Below are 19219 nucleotides of genomic sequence, written 5' to 3'. Positions count from 1 at the left end.
GCGAAGTGGCGAAGTGGAGTATACATCAAGCTTCACCCGAATTGCTCAATTCATTCAGAAAGCGTTCATTCAGCCAGAAGGAAACTATACATGACAATCTGATTTAACAAGGCTAATTAGGTGGCAATTTTGACATTGAGATATGGCAAAAATAGGAGCAAAAACAGTAGAATCCACAAGGAAAGTGACACTAAAAACTCTGATAACATTGAAACATGTAGCCTCTAGAGGGATACAGGGGTTTCAACAATAGCATACTGAGCAACTTTATCAAGATACTAACTCACTTTTTAATATTGCCCCCTTTAGCATGATCGGATCACATATAGTTGTCCATAAAAGCTTACCATATACAGCAAGCTATTATTAAAATCCCAATCCATCAATCTGATCATGTGCAATAAAATACCACCAACACATACCATTACATGGTATAAAGAAAAATAATTTTAGTCCCTACTCAGAATAATAAGCCAAATCGCTATTGTAACTTCCGGTTTTTTTAGGACACTTTGCCCTTTGACCTATCTGGAAAATTCGGGTTTTGTGCGTACAAAATATAATTTAAAACTTGTTACTAGAATAAAAACAAACTTAAAAAACATTATTATTAAATGAATTAATTATTTTAATATTTTTAATGATAACAGTATGACAATAATAAATAAATTATTAATGATTACAGCAATTTTCCCGATAGGTCAAAGGACAAAGTGTCCTAAAACTGCAAAAACTGTCCCACAATGCATTGCAAACTTCCAATGCCGATTGGGCTTATTCATTGCCACTTTTTTAGTTCCTGCCATTAAAAAGGCAACGATTGTGTGAATATGTAACATTATTGGAATTATTTCACCAAAGGATAAATGGAAAAATAAAATATGTGAATTGATAAAAGGATTCTGGGAAGGGCAAGGTATCTTCTCTGAACACTTGGCATATTTTACACTTCCCATAATGCATTTCTTTCATTTCAGTTTTCTGTACGAATTTGCTATCTAGTGCAACATGAGAAAAAAGTACCTCAATAAACAGAGCGCATCAAGATCTTGCAAAATGTTTATTTCTTGACTATCGACCCATGTTTAGCCAGTCTATTCTCAACATGAAAACAAAGAGGGTGTAAAAGGTAATAGGCGTGTCATTTGATGAAATGAGGTGACATCTGATGTTGCAAAGGATTCTGGGAAGGGTAAGATATCTGCTGTGAACACTTGGCATATCCTCATCACTACCACAAAGAGCAGACATAAATCACAGTCAATTTGCAAAGGATTCTGGGAATGACAAGGTATCTCCTGTGAACACTTGGCATATCCTCATCACTACCACAAAGAGCAGACATAAATCACAGTCAATTTGGAAGTGCAAAAACAAGTTTATGTTATCAAGAGAGATTTGCTGCCAGTAATACAGGCTAGGCAAACGCCTATAGCTGCCACTGTGTGCATTCTTATTATACAAAACGCTACACCTTTTTAAAAAAAATATTTCCATTGTACTTCTTAATGCTAGTGGGGGTGGCATGAAATGAATTTTTTCCAGTTTTACACACTAGACCAGGCCTGTAGCCAGAATTTTTTTGTGGGTGTCGCGGATTTTCCAAATGCAGACCTTTTCAAGAGAAATCATCATTCTGGCCAAAAGTAGACCTTTATCCCCTGTGCATTGATTTTGTGGTTCTTGGACTATTCCAGATGAAATCCATACACCCCCTATGGAAGACATGACTTTAATATCCCACACAGGAGGTGCAGATTTCAAATGGAGTCACCCATTCATGTAACCCCATTTGAAATTCATACCCCCTTCCTTCCTTCCAATACTGTGCAGCTCTCATTTGGTTGAGAATAAACGCACAACGTGTTGTGGGTATGTGTCGCGTAAGACGACATGAAAATTGAAAAACAGGTGCGAATATAAACACATGCAAGTAAAAAGTCTGGCGGCGCCTACTTCAGACGAACATCCCTCAGAGCAGTCTTGAAGCAGTTGAGGGATGGGTATGCAGCAGGGTCTACTGGTAGACGGTTCCACTCCTGGATGGTGTGAGGGAAGAACGAGCTGGCATACGTTGAAGAGTGGGTGCATGGAATGAAGAACCTAGAGCTGTGGCATCTGTTGGTTGATGTAAGCTGAGACTAGTGGTTCCCTATGTGGAAGATTAAGGTTATGTCTTCCATAGGGGGTGTATAGATTTCAATTGGAATTGCATAATCATGCTGCTCTCTGATCATATAGCACACAGCAGCTATACAGGTACACTCTTCTTGATTGTACTAAGCTAGAGTTATAAGTGACATAATGGCACTCAACCATCCATTCCTTCATCATGTTATCTACTGCTGATCATCACTGTGGCTATAGGCCATTCCAGCTAACATACATATACCCCCTTTAGAAGACATGACTTTAATCTTCCACACAGGGAGTGTGAATTCCAAATGGAGTTACCTGAATAGATGACTCCATTTGAAGCCTACACCCCCTGTGTAGAAGATCAAGATCATGATTTACATAGGGGGTGTGTGAATTTCAACTAGAATAGCCTAATGAACTCATGAGATGCTTTCACAGCATCCTGCCATCTATCATTATAGTCTATCCCACAAAAAATCTATACAATTAAGTAATCAAACACACCAGTACTTACAGATTATATAAACTATGCAATCAATTTGCCCATAAGTGGAAAGCTAAATAGGTTGGTAAAACAGTTCATCCAATTGCAGCTCACCTGAAACTTGGGAATCCAACAAAATCACATGATTGGATGGGATTCCAAGTCGAACCTTTTCATTTCAATTACCATCTACTATTCGCTGGCATTATGCATGTTAGAATATGACTGTTGCTAGGTCAACTGGCTCACGCTTTCTTTGTTACGAACCACTGATCGAAATGATCACAACACAAAGCCCATGGCATATCAAAATTTGGAACAGGTGTATGAGCCCAGGCTTGAACCAGTAACCAATGGTTACTAATGTGCACTACGGCAGCGAATGGGGGTATATATGTGACCTCTGTGCAGTGCACCTATAAAGTAATGCCACTGACTAACATCATGACTTTTTGAATGTAACATATGCCCTATTCTGTTTTTCAATTTGAAGTCCAAAATACATTTTTTATGTCCAAAATACATTTTTATTTATCTTGCACTATATATGGTTCTTGGCATCAGATTCAGAAGCAGATAAGGCCAAGTAAAAAATAAAACATGTTTCACGTCCGGTTTGAAAAAAAGGAGGAAGAGGGGCTTTTATTTTCTATTTTTATCGCAAAATTGGTGTAAATACCCATACTTAGAGCTGTTTTAGTGTATACAATAATGCCTAGAAAAAGGGAGGGGCCCTTTTTTTATTTGTTGTTCTGGGAGTTACACCCCCTCTAATGATCACAAAACCTTCCTAAAATGTTTCTTGTATCTTATTCTTAACAAGGCTATAGAAAGCATCCCAACTTCCTAGACATATTTTTTGAAAAGTTATAGCTAAATTTCAACAAAAAAAATATATTTGAGGAAACCTCAAAAAAGGAAGCGGGAGGGGACGTGAAACATGTTTATGTTTTTATTTGGCCTACTAAGTCTTGTTGTAAAAACTACACAATGATAGAAAAAAATCAATCAAGACTTATTTTTGAGACACCTTTGAGAGTTAGGGATTGTGCCATTAGTTGATACTTAATTCACATGATAAGAATCATAAGCATGCACCCATCACAAGATTTATCTAAAGCTATGTGGAATTTGCCTATAAAACTAACCCTTGCATGATAGCATCCCACAAGCAAAGCCGAGATATCTAAAAATGTTTGCCAAATATGTCAAGCATTTTGCTCCTTTTGACATGTAAGAAGTTCTACTACTGTTGAACAACTCAGTGTTGCTTATAAATACTGCCAACATAGGGTTAGTGTAAATAGCTGCAATGGGCAATGTCACATCCTTCCCTGTAGATTACCCACCTAATCTTTTCCATTAGACTACTGGACACCCCATTATCTATCTATAAACCCAAGCAAACCACAAAGGAGGCAGACAGATATTAAGTGAAAAATTTCTGGTCACACTTTAGTCTCCGGTCCAGACCGTAGACGGCTAAATCAAGAGCATACAATCTGGGAATTTGAAAGACTGGACAATTGATTCCAAGTGGCATCAACGATTCAGCTATATACAACATTCACGTTCACAATTGATCAATAACATAGAGGGTCTGTGATCATTTGTTCACAACTGGTCACTAAAGTCAAGGTGCAGTGACTTATTGTCACCAGACCATGTGCCACCAGAGCTGCTCAGCCAATGTGTTGCGAGCATATAGGTCAAAGGTCAATACTGCAATGTATTTGGAGCCAATCACAGACAGAAAGTGGCTGTGAAGAAGACTAGTCACATTCCACTCCATACTCAAAATGTAACATGGTATTTGACAAGTGATTTATTTTTACTATCTGTTACTTATTTTTCAACCATTAAGTACAGAAATAAAATTGCTATTTTTCTTTTAAATTTGTAGGAAATTTACTTTTATTCAATTTGCCTTTAATTTTTTTATTTTGATAACCCTTGTTTGGTTCCTCCACCCAACTTTAAACTATTATATATAAAACTTTGTCAAAATTCCTTGTTAGGAACTGACACTACAAAGTAAAGATCTTTGTTGTGACTCACTTATCTCACATTCTCAGATAGGAACACATACTGAATTTGCAATAAAAAGTACCTCGTATGGAATCAAAACAAACAAACAAATATCCAAATTGGATATAGTTACCAATTCAATTTCACTCCAAAATAGCAAAATGTGCTAAAACATCCCATTTGGGTGTCAAAACAATATTTGGCAACATTTTTCCAAGTATTGTTTTGTATTTTATTAGGACAATGCCTGACATAGGATAACAAGTGAATGCATTACATCAGCCTACCTTGAACCACACATACTATGTTGAATAATGCTCTCATCACTTCCCATATATCTACCTACATAGAGAAGACTTTAACATGTATTGTCTTGTCTTTTATTAGGACAATGCCCGACATAGGATAACAAGTGAATGCATTACAACAGCCTACCTTGAACCACACATACTATGTTGAATAATGCTCTCATCACTTCCCATATATCTACCTACATAGAGAAGAAGACTTTAACATGTATTGTCTTGTCTTTTATTAGGACAATGCCCGACATAGGATAACAAGTGAATGCATTACATCAGCCTACCTTGTACCACACATACTATGTTGAATAATGCTCTCATCACTTCCCATGTATCTACCTACATAGAGAAGAAGACTTTAACATGTATTGTCTTGTCTTTTATTAGGACAATGCCCGACATAGGATAACAAGTGAATGCATTACATCAGCCTACCTTGAACCACACATACTATGTTGAATAATGCTCTCATCACTTCCCATATATCTACCTACATAGAGAAGACTTTAACATGTATTGTCTTGTCTTTTATTAGGACAATGCCCGACATAGGATAACAAGTGAATGCATTACAACAGCCTACCTTGAACCACACATACTATGTTGAATAATGCTCTCATCACTTCCCATATATCTACCTACATAGAGAAGAAGACTTTAACATGTATTGTCTTGTCTTTTATTAGGACAATGCCCGACATAGGATAACAAGTGAATGCATTACATCAGCCTACCTTGTACCACACATACTATGTTGAATAATGCTCTCATCACTTCCCATGTATCTACCTACATAGAGAAGAAGACTTTAACATGTATTGTCTTGTCTTTTATTAGGACAATGCCCGACATAGGATAACAAGTGAATGCATTACAACAGCCTACCTTGTACCACACATACTATGTTGAATAATGCTTTCATCACTTCCCATATATCTACCTACATAGAGAAGACTTAACATGTATTGTATTGTCTTTTATTAGGACAATGCCTGACATAGGATAACAAGTGAATGCATTACATCAGCCTACCTTGTACCACACATACTATGTTGAATAATGCTCTCATCACTTCCCATTTATCTACCTACATAGAGAAGAAGACTTTAACATGTATTGTCTTGTCTTTTATTAGGACAATGCCCGACATAGGATAACAAGTGAATGCATTACATCAGCCTACCTTGAACCACACATACTATGTTGAATAATGCTCTCATCACTTCCCATGTATCTACCTACATAGAGAAGAAGACTTTAACATGTATTGTCTTGTCTTTTATTAGGACAATGCCCGGCATAGGATAACAAGTGAATGCATTACATCAGCCTACCTTGAACCACACATACTATGTTGAATAATGCTCTCATCGCTTCCCATGTATCTACCTACATAGAGAAGACGACTTTAACATGTATTGTCTTGTCTTTTATTAGGACAATGCCCGACATAGGATAACAAGTGAATGCATTACATCAGCCTACCTTGAACCACACATACTATGTTGAATAATGCTCTCATCACTTCCCATATATCTACCTACATAGAGAAGAAGACTTACCATGTATTGTATTGTCTTTTATTAGGACAATGCCCGACATAGGATAACAAGTGAATGCATTACATCTGCCTACCTTGAACCACACATACTATGTTGAATAATGCTCTCATCAATTTCCTTGTATCTACCTACATAGAGAAGAAGACTTAACATGTATTGTCTTGTCTTTTATGAGGACAATGCCCGACATAGGATAACAAGTGAATGCATTACATCAGCCTACCTTGAACCACACATACTATGTTGAATAATGCTCTCGTCAATTTCCTTGTATCTACCTACATAGAGGAAGTCTAGGATAGGGTCGATATATTCTCTAGGGGTAATCTGTCACCGATATAGGAAGTGAATATTAAATCAACAGAGATAACAAGCAAAGCTTTATGTTGCATATGGAACATGGATACAAGTACTGGGATCAATAACTGCAGTATAATGTGAAAAGTATACATATGCATGGGGTGTACCAGTGCATTTAGTAAAGACAAAAATGAGGACGCACACATGAAAACCATCCAACGATGCATTAGAAATTTTCGCTTATCAAAGTTCCATCTTCTTGATAATTTTCACTCCCGAAACTAATTGCCAAAAATTGCTCCTGGAATACCACTTCCTCGTGCATTCATTATCTTCCTACATCATATAAATCACATCTTAATACTGTTATAGCGAAGTGATTATCACCAATATTTATGCAGCCCCAATCCTTCCCTAACCTTGACCTTGTTGCATACACAGCGCCACGTTATGCATCATCACGTATATCAGCTCTTCACATATTAGTCGTATGCGTAACTTACTTTAAGCCAAGCTTACGGCCAGCTAACCAAACTACGAGTTAACTTGTCTGCTTATAATGTCTCTTAATTTCAAAGCCGTCTGGTTATAGTGGAAGAGGCACTCCTCTGTTTTGGTAAGGTATTTGAAATATAGAGAATCTATACTCTTCATGCATATATTTTTAAACTCTCACCTAAATATCCCATATACCTCCCAACCCATTTGAAATGCTGTTATCAGTTGCAGAATTTCTCATATTTATAAAGAAACAATCAAACACAAAACCAACAAAATTGGACAATTCTTACGAAGAAGACCAAACTTTAAAAGAAATATTTTGCCAAAATTTTAGGGAACACCATGACAAGAAAAACAATTGTGGTATATTTCTACCAGGGCATTGTTACAAAATGCCCCATGCTTCAAAATGCTCTACTTTAATACGACCTGCATCCATTCGCAAAACAAGTGCCCACTGCCCACCTCTAGTCTATCACACAAGCTTCCCTCCGGCTATCAAATAACCCGTGCCCATCACTGCCCACCTCTAGTCTATCACACAAGCTTCCCTCCGGCTATCAAATAACCCGTGCCCACTGCCCACCTCTAGTCTATCACACAAGCTTCCCTCCGGCTATCAAATAACCCGTGCCCACTGCCCACCTCTAGTCTATCACACAAGCTTCCCTCCGGCTATCAAATAACCCGTGCCCACTGCCCACCTCTAGTCTATCACACAAGCTTCCTCCGCTATCAAATAACCCGTGCCCACTGCCCACCTCTAGTCTATCACACAAGCTTCCCTCCGGCTATCAAATAACCCTCCTCCCGGCTATTAAATACTGATCCCATTTTATCAAACCTCAAAACAAACTAACACCAACCCATCTTTGTCAACAACACGTCCAGACAACACTGTTTCCTTGAACTTGGTGTACCAAACATTTCCGACATACCGAGAACGGCTGGTGCAGTCCTGGAAATTGCTTCCGCATCTTAAATCTTAATATCGAGGAGGCTCATGCAAGCAGGAAGGCTCTATCTACAATAGCTGCCAGATATCACATTGTTTGGATGCAGCCAATGATAAATGCAGAAATTGCTAATGTTTACATACGGCAGCTATTGCAGATATGTTTTTTTTGTGATAACCCCACGATATTAAGACGTCTATCGTCAATCCTTGGGGAAACATGCTGCTTCTAAAGATAGCACATGGGACGAATACCAGGATGTATATCACTTTATGACAACGATTCAAGAGGGTTACGCCACCGCTGCTGCACCAAGTCAAGCACTTCCTCAGTTTTATTTGCACTTGTTTTTTTCTTCATCGTCATCTTCAAATTTCAAGTGTGTGCACGCGATGCGCATATCTGGAATACCCGATTGGGAACAAATGACTAGGATTTACATCCAAGTCTTCAGATACTATTTGCTCATATCAATAGGATCCACAACATGCTCATCTATTTAAGTACAGTTCTTTAACCCCAATACATTTGTACATTCATTGAATGAACTTTGAAAATTTGGGTACAAAATCTCATACTCTGCAACTTGAGGTCAAATTTTGCACTATGAGTGTTTAATTAAGGTTATTGAACTATGCCATTGGGATGAGGTCATTGTGGTCCATAGTGTATAGGATAAGCAAGACATACTACGCATGTTTGTATTAATTTAATGGTGGCGAGGATTTGCTCACGATGAAAACAGGATTTTTAGGTGACAGACTGGGTCTTCTTATGTGACCATGGAATATATGGGTTAAATTACTACCAGCTCAACTATAGGCTATTCCAAGATGGTCATAAGTACCCCGGGGGGGGGGGGGCCACTCAAATATGACAGTGTACGCATGCGAGACCAAATTTTTTTCAAACACCCCCTAAACGAGTTTTACCCTACCAGCAAATTTAGCCCCTTAATAAGGTAATTTAGTGTAGAATTTACCCCCTAATGAGTTTTTGGCTGGTGAAAATGCAACAAATGTACCCTTTTTGGACTCATAATTTACCAAAAATTTGAAAAGGTACCCTAAACAATTTGTCCAGTTTCAGAAAACTACCCTTATTCTTGAAAATCACTGTTTTTAGACCCTAAACGCGTCACACACGTAACTTGCCTTGCCTAAAAAAAACACCCCCTTTTACTTGTTTTTTTTGGTCACGCATGCGTACAGACCATTTATGTGAGTGATCCCCCCGGGATAAGTACACACTAATAACTAAACACCATTTGATTCCAACCATTGATATACCTTGGGCAAAAACAGTTTTGATTTTATTTTTATGCAATCTAACTCTCACGTCTCCATAATTCAACATAATATCAAAATAAACATGGTGATAACTGAGCCATAATGGGCTATTCCAGTTGAAATCCATACACCCCTATAGCACACATGACCATAATCTTCCACAAAGAGAGTGTGAATTTCAAATGGAGTCCCCTGGTGACTCCATTTGAAATCTACACCCCTGTGTGAGAGATTAAGGCTATGTCTTCAATACTGGGTGTATGAATTTCAACTGGAATATCCCAATGTTCCCTGTGCATCACATGGACAAGTAATTCATATCGCCTCCTGCCATATTAGATTATGTCACCAAAGAGCATGTTATGTGATCAAAAAAGAGAGTTGTATGACATGACACTAACAAGATCCCAAGATATTTACATTTCAGGCTATATGCAGCATGCGCTCCAATAGAAAAATTTCAAGTTTTGAAATATTTTCTCAAAATATCAAGAGCTATCTTAAGAACTACTGAATCAATACTAGGCTTGTTTGTACTCATTTTGATGCATTTTTGATGCTGATTCCACATATCGCTCATTCTACAAAATCCGGTGCCAATAGCCTTTTTTCCATTCTTTGGTCCACAAAAACTTTGTCGAGCATTTAGGGCATCAAATATGTTGTTTTTCTGGTAGAACTCAACGAGATCTACACGGACATATATAGTTTTCCATACTTTAAATGCTTTCTTCAGCCTGATTAACCCTGGCAAAGGCTCAAAATCGCTAAAATGCGTTTCCACAGCTCAAGTGTCACATCTAACCCTGAATATTTTCTTTGAATAAATGCGATTTCTTTACATATTTGTTGTTTTTAATTAGATAACGCACCATCATATTGTTTATCAACATTATTTTTAGTGATTAAAATGTCTTTGTGTAATTCTAAAATAAATTGCACTTTCCACCAAAACGCTGTGAGCTACGTTACTCCTTTTTAACACACGTTATTGGAAAGAAGTAAAACAGAGGTATCAATGTAATTTGCGGTTTTTGAAAGGAAACACTTATAGGTTTTTAAAAATCACAGTAAAAATCGTGATGCTGTTGCATTTATGGCATAGAAATGTTGTAAACATTGAAATTTCGACCGACCATGTTAAGATTGGTGAGCTACGTTACCAGAATTCTATAGTATGCACTTGTATTACATGTACTTCCTAATAATATGTGAAAGCTACCAGTGGTCGAACCCCATTTATATTAGAATTAACTGACATAACGTTCTAACGTTCGCAAATCACATTAAAAACATTAAAAACCAGTGAACTACGTTACTGTGAGCTACGTTACACACTCATTTACGCATCTTCAAAACTTCTATGGAATGGTGAAATCTGTTTTACATTTCACTCAAGTGATCTTTAATTTGCTTTTTATGACCTTGGATTGAGTAAAACCAGCCCATTTTATAGTCGGTAACGTAGCTCACATTACATTGAGTTTTAGTGTTAAAAAACATCATGACTTCCTGAAAGAAAAATATGCAAGTGGTGTTGGCAATTTTTTACATCTGAAAGTAGTGATACATTTACTTTTAAAAAACACAAAAAGCAGGTCTTTTTGAACAACTTTTATTTTTTCAATTTTTTTAGTGGATTGGCACCGGATTTTGTAGAATGAGCGATATGGTCATGAAAATGTACATTTTTGAAATTTTTTGAAACTTGTCGTCTGCAGTCGACACCCGCGTGAAGAGAGTTAATCTACCCAAATGGAATCATACATTACAATCATCATATTGGCTCAGAGCTGGAACAATTTATACCAGATACGCCTACATTTTTCTTATTCTCTGGTACATCTGATAATGGAATCGTAGAGTAAAATCGTCACATTGACACAGAGCTGCTAAGAATATACACCAGACATGCCATAATGTTATGTAACCCAAATCTGCCACCCCTAGGCGATATAGCCATACCACAGAGCGACAAACAAACAGTGTGATGAGAGCATAACATTAAACACAGCAACCATGATGTACATGGAAGTTGCACGTATCACATACATACAAAAAACATATTTTCATGATCACTTTATCATGACAAATTTCATATACAAATTGAAAAAAATTCTTTAAATTAAATTATCACAAATCCTAAGGTATAGGTTTCGTAGAATGAAACTTTAAGCTTATCATTTTAAAGTTATCAAATCTGCTGGTGATTTTGCTACTCATGAAAATATGTTGGAATAAAATATATGTGTTTTTGTTGATGTGATCTTAATGTTCTTTCCTCCCTCCCTGGAGTCATCATCTTCTGTCGTAATACAACAGCAAATCGCACATAACTTGTTGGCATATCACCATGATCACATGAACAGAACTTTGGCTTTTTATGTTGAAGCCTAAATGGCCAGCATGCAGGGCATTAATGTGTTCCCTTCCTCCCTCCCTGGAGTCATCATCTTCTGTCGTAATACAACAGCAAATCGCACATAACTTGTTGGCATATCACCATGATCACATGAACAGAACTTGGGCTTTTCATGCTGAAGCCTAAATGGCCAGCATGCAGGGCATTAATGTGTTCCCTTCCTCCCTCCCTGGAGTCATCATCTTCTGTCGTAATACAACAGCAAATCGCACATAACTTGTTAGCATATCACCATGATCACATGAACAGAACTTGGGCTTTTTATGTTGAAGCCTAAATGGCCAGCATGCAGGGCATTAATGTGTTCCTTCCTCCCTCCCTGGAGTCATCATCTTCTGTCGTAATACAACAGCAAATCGCACATAACTTGTTGGCATATCACCATGATCACATGAACAGAACTTGGGCTTTTCATGCTGAAGCCTAAATGGCCAGCATGCAGGGCATTAATGTGTTCCCTTCCTCCCTCCCTGGAGTCATCATCTTCTGTCGTAATACAACAGCAAATCGCACATAACTTGTTGGCATATCACCATGATCACACGAACAGAACTTTGGCTTTTTATGTTGAAGCCTAAATGGCCAGCATGCAGGGCATTAATGTGTTCCCTTCCTCCCTCCCTGGAGTCATCATCTTCTGTCGTAATACAACAGCAAATCGCACATAACTTGTTGGCATATCACCATGATCACACGAACAGAACTTTGGCTTTTTATGTTGAAGCCTAAATGGCCAGCACGTAGGGCATTAATGTGTTCCTTCCTCCTCCCTGAGTCATCATCTTCTGTCGTAATACAACAGCAAATCGCACATAACTTGTTAGCATCTCACCATGATCACATGAACAGAACTTGGGCTTTTTATGTTGAAGCCTAAATGGCCAGCACGTAGGGCATTAATGTGTTCCCTTCCTCCCTCCCTGGAGTCATCATCTTCTGTCGTAATACAACAGCAAATCGCACATAACTTGTTGGCATATCACCATGATCACATGAACAGAACTTGGGCTTTTTATGTTGAAGCCTAAATGGCGAGCATGCAGGACATTAATGTGTTCCCTTCCTTCCTCCCTGGAGTCATCATCTTCTGTCGTAATACAACAGCAAATCGCACATAACTTGTTGGCATCTCACCATGATCACATGAACAGAACTTGGGCTTTTTATGTTGAAGCCTAAATGGCGAGCACGCAGGACATTAATGTGTTCACTTCCTTCCTCCCTGGCGCCATCATCTTCTGTCGTAATACAACAGCAAATCGCACATAACTTGTTGGCATCTCACCATGATCACATGAACAGAACTTGGGCTTTTTATGTTGAAGCCTAAATGGCCAGCATGCAGGGCATTAATGTGATCATAATGTTCCTTACTCCCTCCCTGAGGTCATCTTCTCTCGTAATATGACAACAGCAAATAGCACGTAACTTCTTTGTATATCACCATGATCACACTATCAGCCAAAATAACCCATCTCTAATGGTTAAGTTCAAGAACCTCTTTTCAACAAACACAGCTCAAAAGTTGGCCTCAGCTGGTGAGGTATGAGTTTGTATACCCAAAACACTCTTAAGCTATTATAGGTGGATGTATTTGATCATAATGGAATCGTGTTTCCTTCATAAAATTCCATCTGATAATTAATTTGTGATGCAGCACATGCATATGTGGAGGGACTTTCCAGGTGAAATCAATTTTGAGTTCAGTATTTTTGCTTTGAAAGCATTTTGCAGGCTTTAAAATGACACCTCATTTGCTAAAAATTATCAATGCATTCATATTTATAAGTGAAAAGGCATCCCAAATACTTATCATGTTCCCTTTTTTTCTATCTATTTTAATCTATATCTTTAAAAGCCCTTTGCTGCAAAGCCCCCCCTTTTTTTTTTTTTAATGTTCTGCATTACATTTTATTTTTATCATATTTATTATCCAAAATGGAAATTTCGCCATATCTTATTGTCTATTCAATTCAAAACTCATACTCCCTCTGTTTAAGACTTTAGCTAAATCTTCCACAGGGGTAGTGTGGCTTTTAAATGGAATAGCCCAATTATTGTATTGGAATGACTCCTGTACCAACACAAACACTTATAACAGACAGCACACATGTATGTGATAAGTACATACCACAAACACTTATAACAGACAGCACACATGTATGTGATAAGTACATACCACATAATTATATAATAGAAATATGTCTCCTACACTAAGTATTTTAATCACTGATGAAATTGTCAGATACTCTCATTGTCAGTGTCATAGTCCAATAACCTGTATTCTACAATCAAAGCTCATCAGTTGACCTATGGAGTATGAGATTTTATACCCCAGTTATTTAAAATCCCTTCTATAAATGAGATTGTTGCTCCAGAGTCTCAAATAACACATCAAGATCTTATGGGTATTTTCTTCCAAATAGCGCTATAGTCATGATAGTAATGCAGGGCTTCATTCAACCCAACTCTTCCAAAAATATAGAGATAATATAGGACCATTTTGGGAAAAAATATAGGGATAATATAGGAATATTTTGGGGAAAATGTTGTTCAAATATAGGGCAAATGACGGAGAATAGAGGATTTTTATCAACATATTTTACACAAAAAGTACAATATTTACTGTACTTAACAGTTTTTCTTACTAGTGAGTGCAAAATTTGCACAGGTAATGGTCACATCCATTTCCCTTCATAGCCATTCCTACATTGTATCCACACATGACCATAACCATATTTTAATATGACCATCAGTTATTATGTTTGGTTCACATTGGACCCTCTTAACTCAATGAAGCAAATGTGTAGTTATCTATAATAATTATGTGTAACATAACAAATCTGTATGTTGCTCTTCTTCAGAAATGTACAGCTTTCTGTTACAAATACATACATTTTGAAAAAAAAATATAGGAATTATAGGGCATTTTACAACTTTATAGGAAAATATAGGACAAGTTCAAAAATATAGGAAATATAGGGCCAGTTGAAGCCCTGGTAATGAATTGTAAAAGATGCTCTTTTGGTTCATGTCTTTACTTGTGTACATACTACATCTTTGAAAATAAAAGCAATTGTTTATAGTGGCTTATGGCCTACATCGAAAATAGAAAGAGAGAGAGGGAGATTTTGAGAGTGCTACTTTGCAACAGATTGTAATGACCTTGTTGCTATCTTCAGTAGACAGCAACAAAATTAATGGCCTTCAATGTTCTATATATACATGTATGGTGCAAGAAAAATCAAATTCAGATCATTTAGACATGGTGTCAATAGCTTGAGAAGCTTTTAAGCCACTTCTGTAGGGCATTTCAATTTAAGACACAATATTGCTCCATCGGCCTAAAATAAAAACATAGTACCGTCACATTGATCAAGTATAATACGAAGTAACATCATCTTACGCCATATCATTTTGAGACACACTATAAGGCTCCATCAGCTATCCCTGATCAAATCAAATAAAAAGTAGCATCTGCCTTAAAGCTTTTTCATCTTGGGACACACTATAATGCCTCACCGGCCTTGATAAAAACACTCCACGACACAGAGCACACATAGTGCAAAGTAACATCCGTCTTTAAGCTATTTCATTTTACTAATTGCATTTTATCAACACAATCTGTGCTCTCTACGTGACTGTAGTCGTGTGACGATCTTTTCTCCGTCTACCAGTCCCTCCCTGCTGTGTGTACATTAATACAGTAGCAAGTCAGCTTACCAATTTGTATGGCCAGTATGTTTGATAAGCTTACTCATGGACAACAATGGGCTATTCCAGTTGAAATTCACATTACCCCTGTGGAAGATTTTGGAAATATATTCCACAGGGGGAGTATACTTTTCAAATGTAATTGGTCAGGGTTTATTATTTTGAAACCCATACTCCCCCCGTAATATGGCTTTACCTTATCTTCCACAACTGGAGGAAGTATTCAAATGGAAGTTACCCAACTATCTATTCTATTTGAAACTCATACACCCTCTGTGGAAGACTTTAGCTAAATCTTTGTTGTGTGGATTTTAAATGGAATAGCCCAAAGAAGATTTCACATGTAATAAAGCGATATATCCAGTTTTCTCAATTTAGAGGCAAATATAACTCGTCAAATATGAAGAACATAATAAGAAAGTATGTGCTGTTTTTGATAGTTATTAAAGTAGGGTGTCAATTTAAAGCTAGCATTATAGGGCAAATGTTGATGGTGGTCTTAACGCATATAAGTTTGAAAATGGCGTATATTGTGTTCTCATCTAAACTCTTCAAAATACTGAATAATGCTTATTTATGCCCACCCACGTAAAACAGTTTTAACCCCAATTTTGACTGGTTACAAACAGACCTATATCATTATATTGAGCCAATCAGAGATCTGCTAAGAATAGTCTGTAGGTCTGGGACTAAGACTAAAATTACTAAAAGCTTGATTTTGATTGGTTACTCAGATGATTATATCATAAAATTAACCAATTATAGGTACCGTAAGAAAGGAAGCAGAATCAATTGGGTTTAACAAGTATCTGCTGGTAATCAACAAAGCAGATACTTTGTTTTTACTTGGGACCATAGATCAGGCTATTCCAGTTGAAATCCATACACCCACTATGGAAGACATGACCTGAATCTTCCACAGCAGGGAATGTGCATTACAAATGGAGTTGCCCACTTAAATAATCCAATTTTACACCCTATTTGAAATTCACACTCCCTGTGTAGAATATTAAGGTCATATCTTCCATGTAACAAGGTGTACAGATTTCAACTAGAACAGCCCATTTCTGGTCTCAGATAACCAGATTTGCCTAGATTATTTAATGCAATGTATGCATCCATAGTAACACAAAATGGCCGACTTCAAAACTGTAATTCAATCCAATTTTAAAATATCAAACTATATGTATATCAATAACTTATTATTTAACAACAATTCACTAGATTACTTGGCATGTTTGTACTCAGTCACCGATTTCATATTATAAGCTTATTCACATTTTGTGGAAATTTGTATCTAATTCTCCGGAAGTTATTATCGATTCATTTTTGTATGCAAATGGTTAGTGTGTAAATTCTCACTAGAGCAAGCGATAACAACAACAACTGTGGCCTTTCTAATAAATTAACTTTAACAAAGATATTATCTTACATAAACTGTGTCAGTAACAATTGCATTGAATGCCCAAGCGATATGCGGAGACGAGACGGACCCGTGCTACCAGTTTGTATTGACTATCTTGGTTTAGAGTAGCTACTATATATCTATAGAAGTTGGGATTGGTTTCTTAAAGTGTTATAACACCCTTTTTTAATCTTGAATTTGCATAAATTACATGCTAAATCTTATTGAAACTGTCTTAAAAAGCAGATTGTTAGATCCTAAAAAATGAACCTGTATGAAGTTGCTTAAACAACAAAGAAAAAAGGTCTACATACTCATTCTGTTTGTCTTGAGAATATATTTTGCTGATATCCAACTAAATTTGATAAATTGCATCACAAGTGCAAGACTAGTGTGTCATACTTAAAATTAAAAACATTTTTCTTAATATTTTCAAAATATTGACAATTCACTAAAATTGAGGGGTTTTATGAAATATGCAATTTGAAAAAGAGCACGCATGGAGATACTTGATTCCACACTAAAATATCAGTTTGAAATAAGATTATCAGAAAAATCCTCATTTTGACTAAAAACATGCAGTTTGTAAATGTCACGTTCTAAAAATAACTTGAAGTAATCATACCTTGAAGCAGTTGTTTAGGCAAGAAAAATGTCTCGAAGCCGGGGAAGATTTTAAAATCCAATGCAGAATGAATTTTTCCTCCCCACCCCTTGGAACTTTAAACACTTACATTCTTAAATAAACACATAATGAAATAGTTTCACTAATTTAAAGGGTTAAATTCTTCCAACATTAAATGCTTTAAAAAAAAAATTTTACAAAAATTGGGAAACCATAAAATAAAATTGATCAATTTCTCAGACACAAATGTGAACCGCAAAACGAACATGTGCGGCAGCTTTGAGATACACTTTTTTTGTCCTATATCAAAGAGAGAAAAAAAATTGTAAATTACATGCAATTTAAGCAAAAATGGCAAATATTACACATTAATTTTTGATTCACCAGAATACATTAATGTTAAATGTTCAATAAAATGATACATATTAATTTTATATTTCCACAAAATTGTATCGTTGCAATAGCAGACATAATTAGCACCCAGGGGCTTATGTTACTCATTTATTTTATGGGGAGGTGGTTATTATGATATGGACATTTTGCCATAAAATAATGCTGTAATTCAATTATAATTAAATATGAAATGCAAAATAAATGTTGCATGCAATTGGCTACTGCAGTTGAAATCCATACACCCCCTATGGAAGACATGATCTTAATCTCCCACAGATGGAGTGTAGATTTTAAATGGAGTCACCCATTTGTCACTTGGTCGGCACAAGTTGCTAGGAGTAGCTGTAGGTACTGCCTGGAGTAGTGGCAGTATGAAGAGTGGTGCGCATAAGTTCCACCAGGCATTGACATCCGGCGATTTACTCATGACAATCAGGAGTAGCGGGCTAAGTGTAATCTCTGCCAGGCGTAATGTTGCAATGTGAACGCTGCTATGCCTGGCACTTGATGCAAGTTTGACCTTTTTTAGGTCGGAACTAAGAAATTACATTTAGAATGGTTGAAAAATGTCACAGAAACACCGGAAGTGGTAACTTTATGCCAGCCAGAAGTGAATGCTTGGTGTAACTGGTCGGCATTAGTGCTAGGAGTAGGCTAGGTCTGGACATGCGGTAGGTGTAGGGAAAATATTTGTGTAATTTTAATCAATGTTAGCGTCCGAATTAAGAAAATAAAAGGGGTTGTCCCACGGATAACCAGGTTGTAATTTCTGGTTGTCCACCAAAGTTTTTGGTTGTCCGTAAGCTGCCACAATCTGAAACAACTACATGTGACCACAGATATTGGATGTGACCAATAAAGTGGAGTGAATGTAGTCAATTTATGAACAATTACTCTTAAATATTTAACAATTCATCAGTTGTGCCAGGTTTGAGCAAAATAACATGCTGAACTAGAGCGGTTCTCGACTTGCGCGGTTCTCGACGCAAAGCGTCGGCCACAATGCCTCCACCTTGAGGCATATCATTTTAACCAGTGATGACCTCTGGGTGACCTTGGATGACCCTGGAATGATCTTCCAAAATTTGACTCTAAATGT

This window comes from Amphiura filiformis, chromosome 11 (genome assembly GCF_039555335.1).
Source record: "Amphiura filiformis chromosome 11, Afil_fr2py, whole genome shotgun sequence".
Taxonomy (NCBI): domain Eukaryota; kingdom Metazoa; phylum Echinodermata; class Ophiuroidea; order Amphilepidida; family Amphiuridae; genus Amphiura; species Amphiura filiformis.
The sequence above is the reverse complement of the archived record's forward strand: the minus strand, read 5'-3'. Positions refer to the sequence as shown.